We start from the raw sequence: 15,857 nt of genomic DNA, 5'->3' as shown, positions 1-15,857 counted from the left end.
GAGCAGGCTTACTTTCAACACGACACTTACGTATGTGTAACTTATCATGGCCCGGCGAATATGATTTACCATACGGAGGTTCCCCGTATACATACATACCATGAAAATCCAGGCATTCATCATTTTTATGTCAAAATATCTAAGCCAGATGGCAGCACCAGTGTAACACGAAACAATGATAACTCTGTAATCATTAGGGGGTATACGTTAGGGACCACGTATACACACAACACTTTCCAGTCAATATCATTTCGTTAGAAATTCCACAGAAGAATGTTCACGAGCTACATGCATGGTTGAGTCGTAGTATTTTTTTGTTTCTAGCAATATCTCCTTGCTAATTTTTCTTACCAAAACTGAGAAAATTCTCCCTGATTTCTTCTGAATAAAACTCAAAAATTTCCCCAATCCTCTCATTTCGCAAATTCAAAGAATTTTTTCAGTCCTAGGAATATTTCGCGAAATATTTATATATTTTATTGATCTTTATCAAACATTTGCATATTTTCTTGACCTTCTCTCAAATATTTGAATATTTTCCTGATTTTTTTTTCAAAAGTTTGCATATTCCCCTGACTTTTTCGAAATATTTTCACATTTACCATGTTTTGTCTGACCATTTCACCTTATCGTTTCCCCGATTTTGCAGGTCTCTGAGAACTCTGTATTATGCATATACAGTAGACTCTGGACTATCCGGCTTAATGTGATGGAAGTGCAGGCCGGATAACAGAAAAGCCTGGTAGGCCAGGGAGTTCTATGAATGCTCACTGCCTACCTCCACTCATACCATCAAAGCATCCTTTTTATACCAAAATCTGATCCTATTGATATTTTCTGACCTCCAAGTAACGACGAGTACTTAATAAAACAGTAAAACCCCGTCTTATAACGGGCACATCCTCACATGCGGTCACCCTTATATTTCAGGACCAAATAATAATCCCCCCCTTGTATACTAAATGTATGCATTTCAAACCCTTGGTTAACGGCCTCCTCTCGTTCACGGACGAATTTTTTTGTTCCGGCGGTGTGCGGAAAAGAGATGTTTCACTGTATTTGTTATAGCTTTACGCAGAGGTGGTGTCATAGCCAATAAGGTCCTACGAGGCGTGACTATTGCTAATTGAAAACTGTATTTGTTATTTACTGAACTAACTGTACGTTTTAAAAAAAAATATTATAAAATTAATGGTCCAACAATATAAAAATATCGGACACATTTTATGTTTTAGGATAATTATTTTATGTCTGTCTTGTGTGATTATATACAATATAATAATAACAACACATATAATCATATACACCATACAGTGTACACATGAACACATACCGTACGCTTTTAAAATAAAATAAACAAAACATTAATTTAAACGTAAACTCAATTCTGAAAAAAGTTATTTAAACTTATTTCACTCTTCATTCATAAATAATAAAGCAAATGCTAAAAGATAGTCCTACGGTGAAAGAGCCAAATCTCATTTTTTACTCATTTTTTTTAAATGTCCTTGATTTGAATGATTGAGAACTTCTCCCTTTTAGCCCTCTTTCTTATCAACCACAAATCTGATCTGATTTTGAAGCGTGGATAACACAGCGGAGGAAATTTTAATGGTCGATTTAGCGTAGCCACACCCCAAAATCAGTTTTTTGTGCAGCTTGGGTTTCACGGAGAGTTATTACGTATTAATCTTTAACTAGCCGCTGTGATGGTTGAGTGGTCATAGTGACGTACTTGCATCGAGAGAACCCGGGTTCAAACCCCACTACACTTTGATCTTAGCCAAAAGGCCGAGAAGCGGGTTCAAACCCAACTGTCACCACAGTGGTGGTCAGCTGAAGTTGGTCTTCTGTGGTTCCTTACTTCGAGAGCCGATCTCACCGTTAAAAAGTCTTACAACTGAGAGCAACAGACCTACACACACAATGGTACAAATATTAAATCATTACACTTCAGTCATAGTTGGAAATTGACGGCAAATGGTAGAACTACCATTTGCACCAGAAACAAACTTCACGCTAGGTTCACAACACGTACACACACATTCAGGCATGAACCAATTCATTAGAAATTCCGCAGAGAAATGTTTACAAGGTGCATGTACGGTTAATAAGTAATACTAGTAGTAGTGGTACGATATTTTACTAAGAAGGATAGTACGGAGATCGGATATTCGCGAGCCGGATAGTCGAGAGTTTACTGTAATGGGTTCAGGAGGTGATGGCATCCAGATTACAGATTGCAAGTGTGAAATAACTAATTGTCAGTTGAATGCAATTTTTATATGAAGAAACAGACAATCGTAAAACGTGCACAATATAAATTATATAAATGATTCTTTAAAAAGAATATTATTATTGTAAGTAAATAAACTGATATTTAAAAAATGTATGATTGAATTTATTTATGACAGATAGAGATGTTCTCAATTGTGATTATTTTACTGTTTTCTTATTCTTCGAGACTCATCTTTCCACTGTGAAGGAATTTCCGACAGGCGAATGATTTAACGTTAGGAAATGTAGTTCGGTTTTTTTTTTCCTATTACTTTTTGTCAGTACGTGTCAAACAACAATCGGTCACCGTGTCAAAGCTTAAAAGCCCGTTAAGTGTCAACTGTATAAACCAGCTAAAATGTGACGCAACACCTGCAGTTGACAGCGAAAATAAAAGGAGAAAGCTACACAAGAATCCGTTGCACGTTGTTCGAACATCGGCCCTTCGAACGAACGACGTACATGTTCCGGTTCCTGAAAGATCCTCGTTATTTTGAAATTGCTTTTCCTTCGGAGACGTTTTTGTTTTTTAGTTTATTTCAAAAATATCGACGCAGCGCTGTGTGTTTCATTTACAGCCTCAATCCTGTCGAACATAAGAAAAAAGGAAACTTTCAAATGCTGAATTACAGTCGAGTTCTGTTATAACATACCCCATAAGGGGATTCGAGAAGTGTATACTATAACCGACGTGTGTGTTACAAGCGAGGTCTTAGCTTACGTAGATTTACCTTAGGTAACAATACACAACATAAAATGTGCGTTATTGAGATTTTCAGGGATAAAATAAGTTTATACTGCAAATTATTGAAATGTATGTATGGCATGGATATACATTTAGTTTTTGATTGATACTTAAAAAGTTTTGAAAATTTATTAGAAAACTCGATATAACAACTTGCGAACATTTTCGGAAATGTTAATGATTTTATTGAGCTTATGTAACGGTTTTTCTCTGAATTTGACAGAATATTATACACGTGACTGATTAACTGAGTTATATGCATTTCCTCAGGGCGTACCGAGTCTATTGACTCCCATAAGCTGCCCAGTTCGATGCTGCTCCCTACGATCTGGATGAAGAAGATTAGAAATTGTTTGTATGTGATGTGTGGTGGTGTATGTGGGTGTGTGTGCGTACGCGTGTAAAAAATGTGTCAATAAAATATATTAAAATATATATACAGCCCACGCTATACTTAGACTAGCATAAATTAAAACAATTAAGAAAATATGAATTCGGTAATTTGCGGCTTACTTATCATAGAAAGAATTGGAATTTCGAGAAGTCCGTGGAGTTGGAAGTCCGAAAGAGGTCAAGAAATCTATGCTTTAATCTTCAGGGAAAAAACCGGATGATGCGTAGAAACTTGGGAACCCGATGCATTTGGGTTCTTTAGGATAAAAGGCCTTGGATTGATTAGAATTACACACGTTCCTACACCATAATGCTGAAATTAGCCAAGCTTTTCAACAGTGAGTGGATTTACAACAATTGTTCTTTTATCACTGCCATCCATAAAGTGATCAAAAAGTAACAAAAACAAGTAAAAATTCAATAAATCGAAATAAGCAAGCAATAATAGATGATGCAGTTCGCACAGAGAGACTGGATTTTATTTAAATGTCGAAAATTTTGTCATAATAGTAACATTTAATTACACGTAATAGTTAATGTTTCTTTAAACTTTCGATGCTACGACTTTCAGATATAATTTCCGTTTTCCGTCGAACAAAATTTCACGGAAAAAATAATAATAGAAATAAAAAAGAAATATATATTATATCTAATCAAAAAATTGTGTTTTCAAAATTAGCACTTTAATTTTCTCTAATATACCCAAATAAATAAATTCAGTGAAAATTGAATGTATATGCTTTGTTACATGTTGATTGAATTCCTTTCCACTTTTCGAGTGTTTTTCTAAGTTCTGAAATTTTGTGAGCAAACCATTTTTGAAGGTAAAATGGAACTTACGAATATGTTTTAATGCTTTTCCTCATAGTGATGCATACTCATATATACAACACTCATCCTACGAGAATTATTGTGATCAACTCTAAATCAACCGCTAATTTTTTTTAAATAAATGCATTTATTTATAGGATGTTTCATTTCATTGAAAATCAAGAAAAAGACATCTATCATAATATTGATAAATAGTTCTCATTTCATTTATGTTACGGAAAAACACGCAAAATAAAATTTCCACCATTTTTTTCTCGAACTTTTTTCGACTTGAAACCCATATAAAAAAACACAGCATTCAAAAACAGTACCGAAATTATTTAAAAAAAAAATACATTACCCAGAAAACAAAAGCTTTTCAATTATTTTTACTTTTTTTGGCAAAAAAACTGAATACATGCGGGCATGTAACGGAAAATTCCATTTGTTTTTGACTGACAAATAAGAACAAAAAAAACAGCGACTCCCATAAAGATATTTACGATTATATTTAAACATGAAAAAAGTAGAAAGTATTTTGAAGATTTATTAAATGCAACTCTACGTACATTCTTTTCAAAGACAGTTTGCTGTTTATGTATGGAATAAAGAGGATAATGTCGGAAGTGAAAGAAAAAATTATCTTGTATGGAAAAGCACCGGAGTTTAGATAAATAAATATGTATAACGTCGCATTATAATCTGTCTTTTGGTACAGAACAATCCAAAAAAATAATAATATATCTACTTCATCGCTGAAATTTTATTCATTGACTTTGAAATAAAAGTAATATTTATTTTTTCATTTATTTTATATTCATGGTCTGATATGAGAGATGATCTTTCATTTTCAACGTGACTAAACTCTTACGATATTTTATGATACCAAAGTAAAAAAATGTTCTTTTTTTTTATGTCTCCTCGATATCTAGGATTAGCGTTCCATAGAAATTTGTTACCGTTTCCGCATCTTTTCATGAATCGAGATGTTTTAAAGGATAAAAAAGATACGAGGAAATGGAAATTAGTTTTAACGGGAAAGAGAGGTAGATAAAATCAGAAAAGGGATCTTATGACATTCCTTGAAGTATTCTTTAGTTGAATTTTGAAATTGAAGATTTGGTTGAGAATTCATTTCATTTATCTTCGTTAAATTAGAGCGGAGAAAAGAAATTTTTCAAAAACAAAAATTGTTTTTTGGGATATTATAATTCATTTTTGAAAAAAAATGCAATGATATTTGATGACAGTAATATTGCTTTTGAATGATGTTTTCGATTAAAAGAAATTATATTGTTCATTTAAATATGATAAACATTATTCATCGGCGGAGTATTTTTTACTACAGCCACCAAAAATCATCTCTGGGCTTTTTTGCCTGTTGTAGAATTATAATTTGTATTACTATTTTTTGAATGGTGTTGTTCCTTTCATTGGATCATTTTTTGAGGGATTTTTTTTCTAACAGGGTTTTCTAACAAATTTAATAGCTTACCATCTATTGTCGTAATTCCCCCGTCAACAGACATCTTTTAAAAGAAATATGATAAGCATGGTAGGAGAAATCAAACGTGTTCTCCCGATGATTTGATAATGATGAATATGTTTTTATAGGCAGTGTATTCAGTCTTAATTGACTTTGGGTTCCTGTATTTAGGTTCTATGACATCTCCATGTACTTTGTAAAAATGTATGTATTTCAGCAATATTTCTTTTTGCATAATTATACTTGCATACATCAATACTTTTTATTGTGTCTTTATTATGATTATAATTGGCAACTTTGTTAGGCAATTGGCTTTGTTGTGGCTTTAAACATTTATATTTCATTTATTCATTTTTGAAATTATACAGGGTGGGCGAAAGTCTTGGACACATTTAAATTTTTTTTTTAAACTGACCAACTGACATAAAAAAAAATGTGGTTTGCGCTAAAATACATGGTCCGTCAGACCAGACATGGCTCGGGCTGTGTCTCTTTCGGGATATTAGCCTTTTATCCGTGTAGGCTGGGCCATGCTGGGGAGAAAAAAAAAACTATGAAATAGAAGTTTTTTTTGGTAAAATAATCAATTTACTTCAAAGTTTCGCGCATAGATGGTGTTTTGAACCAAAAACTGTACACAAAACGTAACACAAGTAGTGCATAATTAATTTTTATGCCGTTGCATCACATAAAACTATCACATTTCAGTAAGAGCACCCTTTGGTAGCTTGGGCTAAATCTTAAAGGATGCAAAAGTTCTTATGTTGAAATATGGTAGTTTTAAGTAAAGCAAATTACGATTTAGACAATTTATGACTGCAAATTGTCATAAACATTAATTATGCACTGTTCGTGTTGTAATTTGTGTGTTATGTTTAGTGTTTTGTGGTACAGTGTTACCTGTGAGTAAAAATTTGAACTATTTTTTTTTTAATTATCAGAAGAAAAAGAAAGACAACTATGCCATGATAAGTATTTTAGTGCAAACAACACCTTTCTATGTGTGGATTGGTTGATTTTTTATATATATTTTTAAAATTTGTCCAGGACTATCCACCCACACATGCCTGGATTGCACATTTTATTGTATCTATTCAAAATTGATGGATTAGTGATCAATGGTAGAAACGAAAGACCAGTTTCGATACCTGATATGGGCCATAGCGTTATACAATATTCGGTTAAGAGCTATGCAAGCCGTATTCCCGATTCTAGTCAAACCATAGTTTTATCAGCAGGATCTATTCTCGGTGGTTTCCAAATCTAAACTCGGAAATACTAATTTGTTTTTCATTTGACCATATTTTTGTCTCACCACAGTCATTTTCTGCACGCGAGGGCTAACTGTAGACCCCGGGACCTACAATTCATTGCCGATTCCGAACGGCAGCCTTTACTATACTCACCGATAGGCGAGTGCGTTAATCCATCGACGTGGGACTCTCTGCGGTAGCAATTGATTTCTGTGGTCATGTCGCCGTTTCTGTTGTACCCCTGTGAGAGGAAAGTTTCTGACAAGGACGGACCGGGTATACTCATCATGCCTCTCCATCCTTAGATAAAGGCCCCCCTGGACTGAGATCTTTAATGGGGCTTCTCTAGTGAATTTATAGTGTACAAAAAACAACTGACAGCTCAGATAAACACCATATGATTCAATGATAAGCATCATGATTATTTCAAACAATTTCATGATCATTTAAAGCACAAGCCAGCGTTTATGTACGGGAGCTGTAATGATGGCAAAACCTTGAGTCGTGAATATACCTCCCAGTAGGACAGGGCTCCAACTTCTCGCGTCCCAACCATGAGATAAATTAAGCATGGCACGGGGACCCGTGCACCCTCGCAAAAAAATTCAATGGTTAAGTTAAAAAAAACATCGAAAATATCTTTTATGCGCAATTTTAACCAATTTCTGTTTATTTTAAAGCTTTTCGAAAGGTGATAACTCAGAAATTCTCGATAAGGCAATTTTTGTACTCCCAAGCCTTTTGTGCCTCCTTCAAAAGTCGATCTTGCGTACGCTCCTGATAGAGAGGTGGTCTAAGCCCTCTTTCATTTTACCCTGGGGCAATGATGGAATTGAGATGGCAGTGTAGTGACAATTTTTTTTTTCAGATAAATAATGCAAAATTTGTTCCGTAGAACAGTCTCGTTATCATCAAGGATTCCACTGAACAGCCTTGTAACCATCAAGCATTCCACTGAACAGCCCTGTAACCATCAAGGATTCCACTGAACAGCCTTGTACCCATCAGGATTCCACTGAACAACCTTATAACCATCAAGGACTCCGTGAACAACTCTACGTTGGAAGCCCCGGCACTAGAAACACACTCTCAGACATAATCAACTGGATTCCTTCGATGTAATCGAACTGTGCAGGTGGTTTTAAAACTTCTTTGGTTTCTCCGACCTCATAAATAAAGTGTGATCTCTCAAAAAATTACTTCTTGAATGTGGGCGAGATTCTGCCCAGGCACCTGATTGTATTGAAAATATAATGCTTTAAAAAATATTTGTACTGTTCAAAGCAGTTTCGGAAATTTTGAAGTTCTCGTGATTTCGCAGGAATTATTGACGACTCCCTTTAAAGAGGTACGTCTAACAGTTTGACACTGTCTGATCGATGTGTCCGATGGTCGGACACTACGTGAATTGCTTTGGATTATATGTTTAAAAAAATCGGAATTGTTGTCAAGTGTGGATTATATACCGCTGAGAATTAGCTGAAGCCTTTTTTTGAGACGTTGGGATAGAAATACAGTCACCCCACTTAATCGGATATCAACGATTCCAACACACAATATCTGATGAAGAGGGGGTTTCCGATTATACGGGGAATTGAATAGCCTTTTTACAACTTTAGTTTGTATGTTGAAAAGTGGTGAAAAAAAGGACCAATATTAATAAAGTTACTCGAATAAAATCAGACATAAAAAATGAAATGAAAATTGTATTTAATTACAATGATCAATCACACAATACCAAAGATTTTTCTTTAGGATAGTTGGCGCTCTCTATTGGCTCAACAGAGAACAAAATAAAAAATTAAATGCACGTATTGAAGTGAACCTGAATACTTGGAAGCCAGTACCTCCTCTCAAATATATTTATCTTGACTCTTACTAACATTTCCCCTTAATTCCAAATATTTCAATCAATAAAAACATCATGTGTATAGCGGTTTATGTGTATTAACAGTTGACGTGTGAAGCGCAACATTCGATTAAGCGGGGAAAAATTTCGTTCAAATTATCATATTGAGCGGCGAACTTTAACATTGTCTTTGTGTAGGAGAAATATCGATGCAGGATGATTTTATCCATTTAAGCAAGGTATCCGTTTGTCCGTTTCCTGATTCAGCGAGGCCAATGGTATGTAGATACGACTTGGAAATTTAGCAATTTTTTGGTAGGAATGTTTGCAAACACAACCCTTTCCATTTCTCAATATTTCGTTATCGGTGTGGATGAGGTTTTCAAATGCGGAATATAAACTGCCGCGGACTATACCATGGTATTTCTTTCTCAAAGTAGTAAAATTCGCAACTGCGGATTATACGCAGGAAAATATGGCAGTTTATGGGAACCACGAGTGTTGAAGAGAAAACTACTAGATAATTAAATTAAGGCTCATTATTACCTGGATAGAATTTACACATTACCTAGATCCAACATAAATGTAGCAATTAAAAAGGTTTGCATACATCAGGGCCGTAACTAGGGTGTTTTTAGGCAAGGCGGAAGGATGGGGCAAACGTTTTTTTTTTGCAACTGCCATCGCTTTAAAATTCAATAATTTTATGGTTTTTTTCCCCACCGAAAATGTTCCGCTCCTGAGGATTTTTTTCGCCTGGAGCAGTTGTCCCCTTTGCTCTCCTCTAGTTCTGGCTCTGACATGCATAACGCTATTGCAAAGAAAATATTCTCATAGCACCATATTTCATTAAAAAACGCAGCATAAAAAAACCGATCTAATTTGTATTCCTAACAAATTTTTAGTGTAAAAGTCAGTTTTTCCTACGTTCAAACGTAGCATCGTAACATATACATAATATTACCTATCCTCAAGTATACAGTAAAATATACTTATAGGAAATGGATTATAATATATCTGCAGCCGCCAAAATGTTCCTTAGACGATTTGAAATATACATAATACGACCCATATCGTATTTTTTCCAGCCCATTTTCCGAAACATGAATTTCTTCTATTCACATGTAAATTCATTGATACTAGTAAAATCTTGTGCCTGTCAGTTTCTACACGGAATTAGATTTTATTCATGAAAATGTTCCAAAAGATATTTATTGCAAATGTTATTTACTACCGCGTTCGGGTCTTATGACGGCGACGAAAAGTTGCGGTATCTAATATATATTGTTATTTTCATGTTCCCAGTGCGAGTTCATGTTTTTATATCACACATTTTCAGCTTTTTTTACCTCATATTATTATTATAATAATATTTATTTTAAGAAAAGAAAACAAGATAGTAAGATTGTATGCTAATTTTTATACTGCTTATATTCATGTTATTGAAAGATTTTATGATAGGCATCTCCGCGAATGGTTTATCTTTGGAATATAGGGGAGTATATTATCATTTCAAATGAAAATTTATTTATGATAAACTGTATTTATAAGAATATATTTGAGATATACATGGCCCACGGGACAAATCTCTGGCCCTCGGGATCATTTGATTTGGCTGCGACCTCAAAACTAATTTTGTAAAAATGAGCTCAGCAGCACAGAAAGAGGTCACACTTGATCGACTTTGTACTTGATCGACACATGACTTGAGTGGCCCGTAGAATATTTCCAGATCACTTAAGTGATGCGCAGTGTAGTTGGTCCCCCATGACTTAAGTGACCTAAGACATATTTACGGATCACTTCAGTGACTCCCTACACATTTATAGATCACTTAAATCACCCGCGGCATATTCAATGACCACTTAAGTGACCTGCGGTGAATTTCTAGATCGCTTAAATGACCCACTTGAGTGACCGGTAGGATAGTCCGTTCCAGAGGACGTATTTGGTCCGGGGCACACTTCCATTCGTTTAAAATTCTCCGAGACACATTTCTAGTTCCCCTTACGTGGCACGTTTACAAATTACTTAAATGACCCTTGACACATTTGCAGATCATTTGTATGACCCTTGGAGCACATTTACAGATAATTTGTATGACCCTTGGAACACACTGACTGATCAGCTAAGTAACCTGCGGCAGAGTACCACATCACGTATGGGATCCGCAGCACATTTCCATATCACTTAATTAAGTGACCCGTGACAAGTTTTCAAACTGATTAAGTGTGGGTCGCACTTTCCTAAAGGTTGAGTGCCCTTGATTCAGGATATGCGAATTTATCCCCAAAAGGACAAAACAAATGTATAAAAACTGTAAAAACAGCTTGTTTTTTCATTTAATAAACTTTCACACAAACCTAACGAAATTATCTCGTAAATTATTTATTCTATTCATTTGGTCACTGACCTCATGCACACCATTTTAACCTTAATTTATATTTGGATCAGCACATTTATTTTTGTTGCTCAAGGTATTAGAAGTTTTAATGGCTGCCCTCTTATAATTACTCTCATTATGAGTGCTTTAAGGTAACTGCAAGGGAATTATTGAAGACGTGCGAAGTCACAAAAATCACACATAAAATAAAAGTATTGAAAAAATTTTACTTTCGTATATATCTATCTTCTTTGTGATTTAAACTCCAGTAAGGAAAAAAAAAAACTCGGATTGCAAGCTTCAAAGTGGAAAAAAAACAAAGAACTTTTTTAAAAATAAATTAGCAACATCACAGCCGTACATTCTCTGCAACAAACGAAGAGTTGTCGTTAATTGGGACATCTACCAGCCAATTCAAAATATAAAATGAAAAGAATATGACCTCAAATCAGGAGCAAAGGTGATTCTGAACTCTTATCTTGCAAATGATGGCAGTAATGAACGTTGAAAGGTTTCTTTACACATATGCAAAGTTATATATTTAAGAGTTAAAATTGACACGAAAAAACACCGCTGCGACGTTGGTTGATTTCCAGTAGTAATATTGTTACGATATGATTTGACAAAAACTGTAATTGCTGTGATATCTCTCGATAGAGGGGTATAAAGCGTTCTTTTATTTCTTTAGCAGTCCTTCAGGTGACATTGCTACTGCATCACATTTACTGGTACTGAATAGAATGTCCTAAACTGTTTGAAAACATTCTCGTTGATAGATGTCTGTAGTTTCTCCTGCTATTAGGGGGGGGGGGAGGGTCGTGACAGACACCAAGATTTCCGGGGGTTCATGACTAAAAGTAGAGGTCCAAGACAAATGCTAAGATTTCCGGGGGGGGGGGTGATGATGTGGGGGAATAGTAGGCTGGATAACAGAAAAGCCGGATAGGCCCGATTTATATTAATGCTCAATTCCTACCTCCACCCATTACCATCTAAAACACCCTTTTTATACCAAAACCCGCTGCTATGCATATTTTCTGACCTCCAAGTAAGTCGAGACCTTAATAGATATTTTTTATGTACTCAATACTAAGTATACGTTTTAAAAAATTATTACAGAATTAATGGTCCAATAAGAAAATATTGGACACATTTTAGGTTTCAGGATAAATTATTTTATGTCTCCTTGATTGAAGGAAACATAAAACCATATAACCTGTACGGTATGAGCACATACCTTCAGCTCTTAAGATTTCAAAATAAACAAAACTTTAACGTAAGTTTAATTCCTACAAAAGAACATATTTCACTCTTTATTGTTAAATGGCAACGCTTCACTTACGCCCTAACTCGGTGATTCCCAACGTGGCACCCACACCCCACAAGGGAGCAATTAAATTTTTTTTGGGGGGGCAATTGGAGAATGTGTTATGCCATTGAGGCTCTGAACTTTTCAGAACTTTAAACATTTTTATAACAGTTCAAATAGATAATTTGTAATCAATTTATTGATGACTTTTTTTCTTTAATTTCAGTGGTTTTTTTTTTTTTTTTGGAATGGGTTCGTCCAAGGGGGTGGTTCTTGACGTTTTGTTTTTCACAGAAAATATGTGCTAGTAAAAGAAATTCCACGGATCTTCTGTGCCAATAAAATGAAGAAAAATGAAAGCTAGGACCTTTATATGATAATATTCTGTATATATCAATTTTGCTATAGCGAGTTGCAAAATTTAATGATGCAAAGCAAAAAAGAATGGATTTACATAACAACAAAGCTTTGTAATGGAAGTATGAAGTTCAACGGGTGAAGGGGTGGTTGTATACCCCCTACTCACAACTTCCCTTATCACGGCCCTGATTGGGGGGGGGGTCATCAGGATTTCAGAGACGCTTTAGTATGGGTGTGGTACAAAAAAGGGTGGAAACCCTTTAACCTATGCAGAAACCAGTTATGAGGTGTGGCTAACACAGCGTTAGAAATTTTAATGGTCGATTTGCGAAACCGGTTTTTGGACAACTTGGGATCACGGAGAATTGTCATGCTTTATTTTCTACTAGGCCGGATAGTACGGAAACCGGATAGACGAGAGTCCGATAGTCGAGTTGGCACTACATTTGGAAACCGCTAGTTTATACTAAGAAAAAATGGGAACATATAAAAACATGAACGCAACTGTTTTAGCAGTTGCTCGAGAGTGTCAGTGAAAGGAAATATCGACTTCATTTGAAACATCTCTCTTCAAATAAAAAAGAAAAGCAGAACTAACGTTTCACCGTGTCTGTAGATTTCAGTATAGCCCAAACTTTCTGTTTTTGTTATTCTAGATCGATATCGATCGGGATGAATATCAGCAGACATAGTAAAAGAAATGAAATACCATTGCTTCGTAATCGTAAAACAAAGAAGGAGTGCAATACATTCGATTGGATTCCACGATGTCTCAAGAGAGATATCTAAATATTTCTAGAGGAATTTATTTGAAATCCTTTTCGAAGAAATTATGTTATTCTAATATAAATCTTTATATTTGTATCTGATGCATCCAAAATGTAATTCCTTTAGTGAAATGAGGATTCAGAGTGAATTTGAAGTCATATGTTTACCTTGTACGAATCAATATGGAAATTATCTATAACTAGCTATATTTCAGAACATTCTTGTAAATTTGGATAAATATCTGAGTGAATATGATTTGAATAATGATATACAACAAATAAAAGCGTGAAATTGGGATTAAACCAACTCATTTCTCATATAATACGGATTCTAATTGAGATATATTTGTTGAAAATTTCCATCAAGGAACGAAACCACGATAAAAAAACGAAATTATCCATCGAGTCAGTTAATCAAATCACTTAGAAAAGAAGATTACATATTATGCAAACATGTTGAAACATAAATTTTTAGCAAAATATTCGAGATAACATTCTCCGAACAAATCAATTGAAGTGAAATCATCGCGAGTGGATCGTTTCCAATTGCAATTCCGGAACTATATCAACGCTGATGGCGTGTGAAGCCACTGTTGAATGTGGTTATAAGTAAACAGTGATTAAATGCGCATAGCAGGCATATTAAAATAATTGAAAGAGTTTCATTACCGTATTCAAGTGATTTAAAGTGAAATTATGGCAACGGGCTTTTGTGAATTGAAATAAGATTCCTTATCGCTTCGCATCGTTTCCTCCTAATGCAGACATGAAAATTTATATATTCCAGTATTTTCAAGTTGACCTATCGCAAGATGCAAAGTAAACCAAAATGCATTTAGAAAAATTTGAGTAGGAAGTAGACTGTCTTTTCAACAGTAGGTATGATTTCCGAGAATTTTCGAAAGATAGTTTTGCATCAAAGCAATCTTGAATAAGCAACGTAGCGCGCAATTATATTTTCCTGCAAACAAATATTTGTTAGGACGTACTTGCTAAGTACCCAGAACAAAATATAAATAATTAAAAGTATAATTTACTCAGTTCACATTTGACTCTTATACGATAATGTTCAAAGAGATTTTTTTGGTGACTAGTATTTCATCGTATTTCATCGATGTAAGCTCTACCTGCATCCAAAATTGCATTTCTAAAAACTGAAATGCCTCGGCGGAAAAGCAGAGATGTGGTGTATAATGTCATGTGTTTGTGTAAGTCACCTAGAAAGATGAGCGACCTCATCGTCCATTTATGTGACATCTAATCATTATATTAAAAAAAAACATGACAGGGAACAACGATTAGTGATAATACATTTTTGCTCAAAAATGAGGGATGAGTCACCCTAGTATATTCTGGGAGCTCTAGGCCAGTGGTTCTCAAAAATTCTCTTCAAATTCCAAACAAAATGAATGCATGACCTGGTTAAAATTTTTACATTCTCAGAGCATGTCGAACAGTAGATAGATTTGCCCAGCACCATGGTAAGAACATCAGAAACGTTATTTATCTACTTAGAGTAGGGTGACCACCAATAGATGGCGCTTTCTTTTCCCACTCAACTCCACAGGTTGAAAATTTCCGTATATGTGTGACGATATATGACCGGAGTTGATGTGAGGTAAAGTAGTGGTATGAATATATAAACTCAATGTCTAGGAATAGAAAAGCGTTCAACGTATTTCATAACTTAAGGAGGTCTCATAACTTTTAATATAGTGAAAACTATGCTCTAATTGATATATCATTAAAAATACTACTTAACCAATGATTTATATCAAAAAAAAAAAATACATGTATTTTTTTGGATTGCATATGATATCCTATATGTCAGTATAAAGTTTAACATACTTCTAATACAATTGAATCTCGTTATAATGAACTCCAAGAGACAGGAGAAATCATTTTGTTATAAAGGAATTCCAGGTTTTTGCATTGTTCCTACGTAAATTTATCTGGGGAAATAGAAAAGTTTTCGTTAAAACGAGATTCGACTGTACTTATAATTTGTTACAAATTTTCATAATAATGTATTAAAAACAGCTGGCACGCATGATAAAATAGCATTACATAAATGTAATTGCATATTATTCAAAAGGGAACCGTTCCGTTCATGAAATGAAGCAAAGCTTTGGTTAATTCAATTGGAGTCAATTAATTTTAATTAAGATTGAAGCAATGAAATCTCAATATTTTGCTTCATTTCATGAACTGAACAGTGTCCTTTA

General features: G+C 34.6%; 1 pseudogene; it reads left to right on the top strand.

The window, feature by feature from the left end:
- The first annotated feature begins 1,066 nt into the window (after positions 1 to 1,066).
- LOC149087638 (U4 spliceosomal RNA) lies at positions 1,067 to 1,177 on the top strand (annotated as a pseudogene).
- Positions 1,178 to 15,857: the final 14,680 nt, after the last annotated feature.

This window comes from Pholcus phalangioides, unplaced genomic scaffold, assembly GCF_987345545.1.
Source record: "Pholcus phalangioides strain wild (caught in Gottingen) unplaced genomic scaffold, Ppha-v1.0 ptg000004l_1, whole genome shotgun sequence".
Taxonomy (NCBI): Eukaryota; Metazoa; Arthropoda; class Arachnida; order Araneae; family Pholcidae; genus Pholcus; species Pholcus phalangioides.
This window is presented reverse-complemented; position numbering and strand designations above follow the sequence as displayed.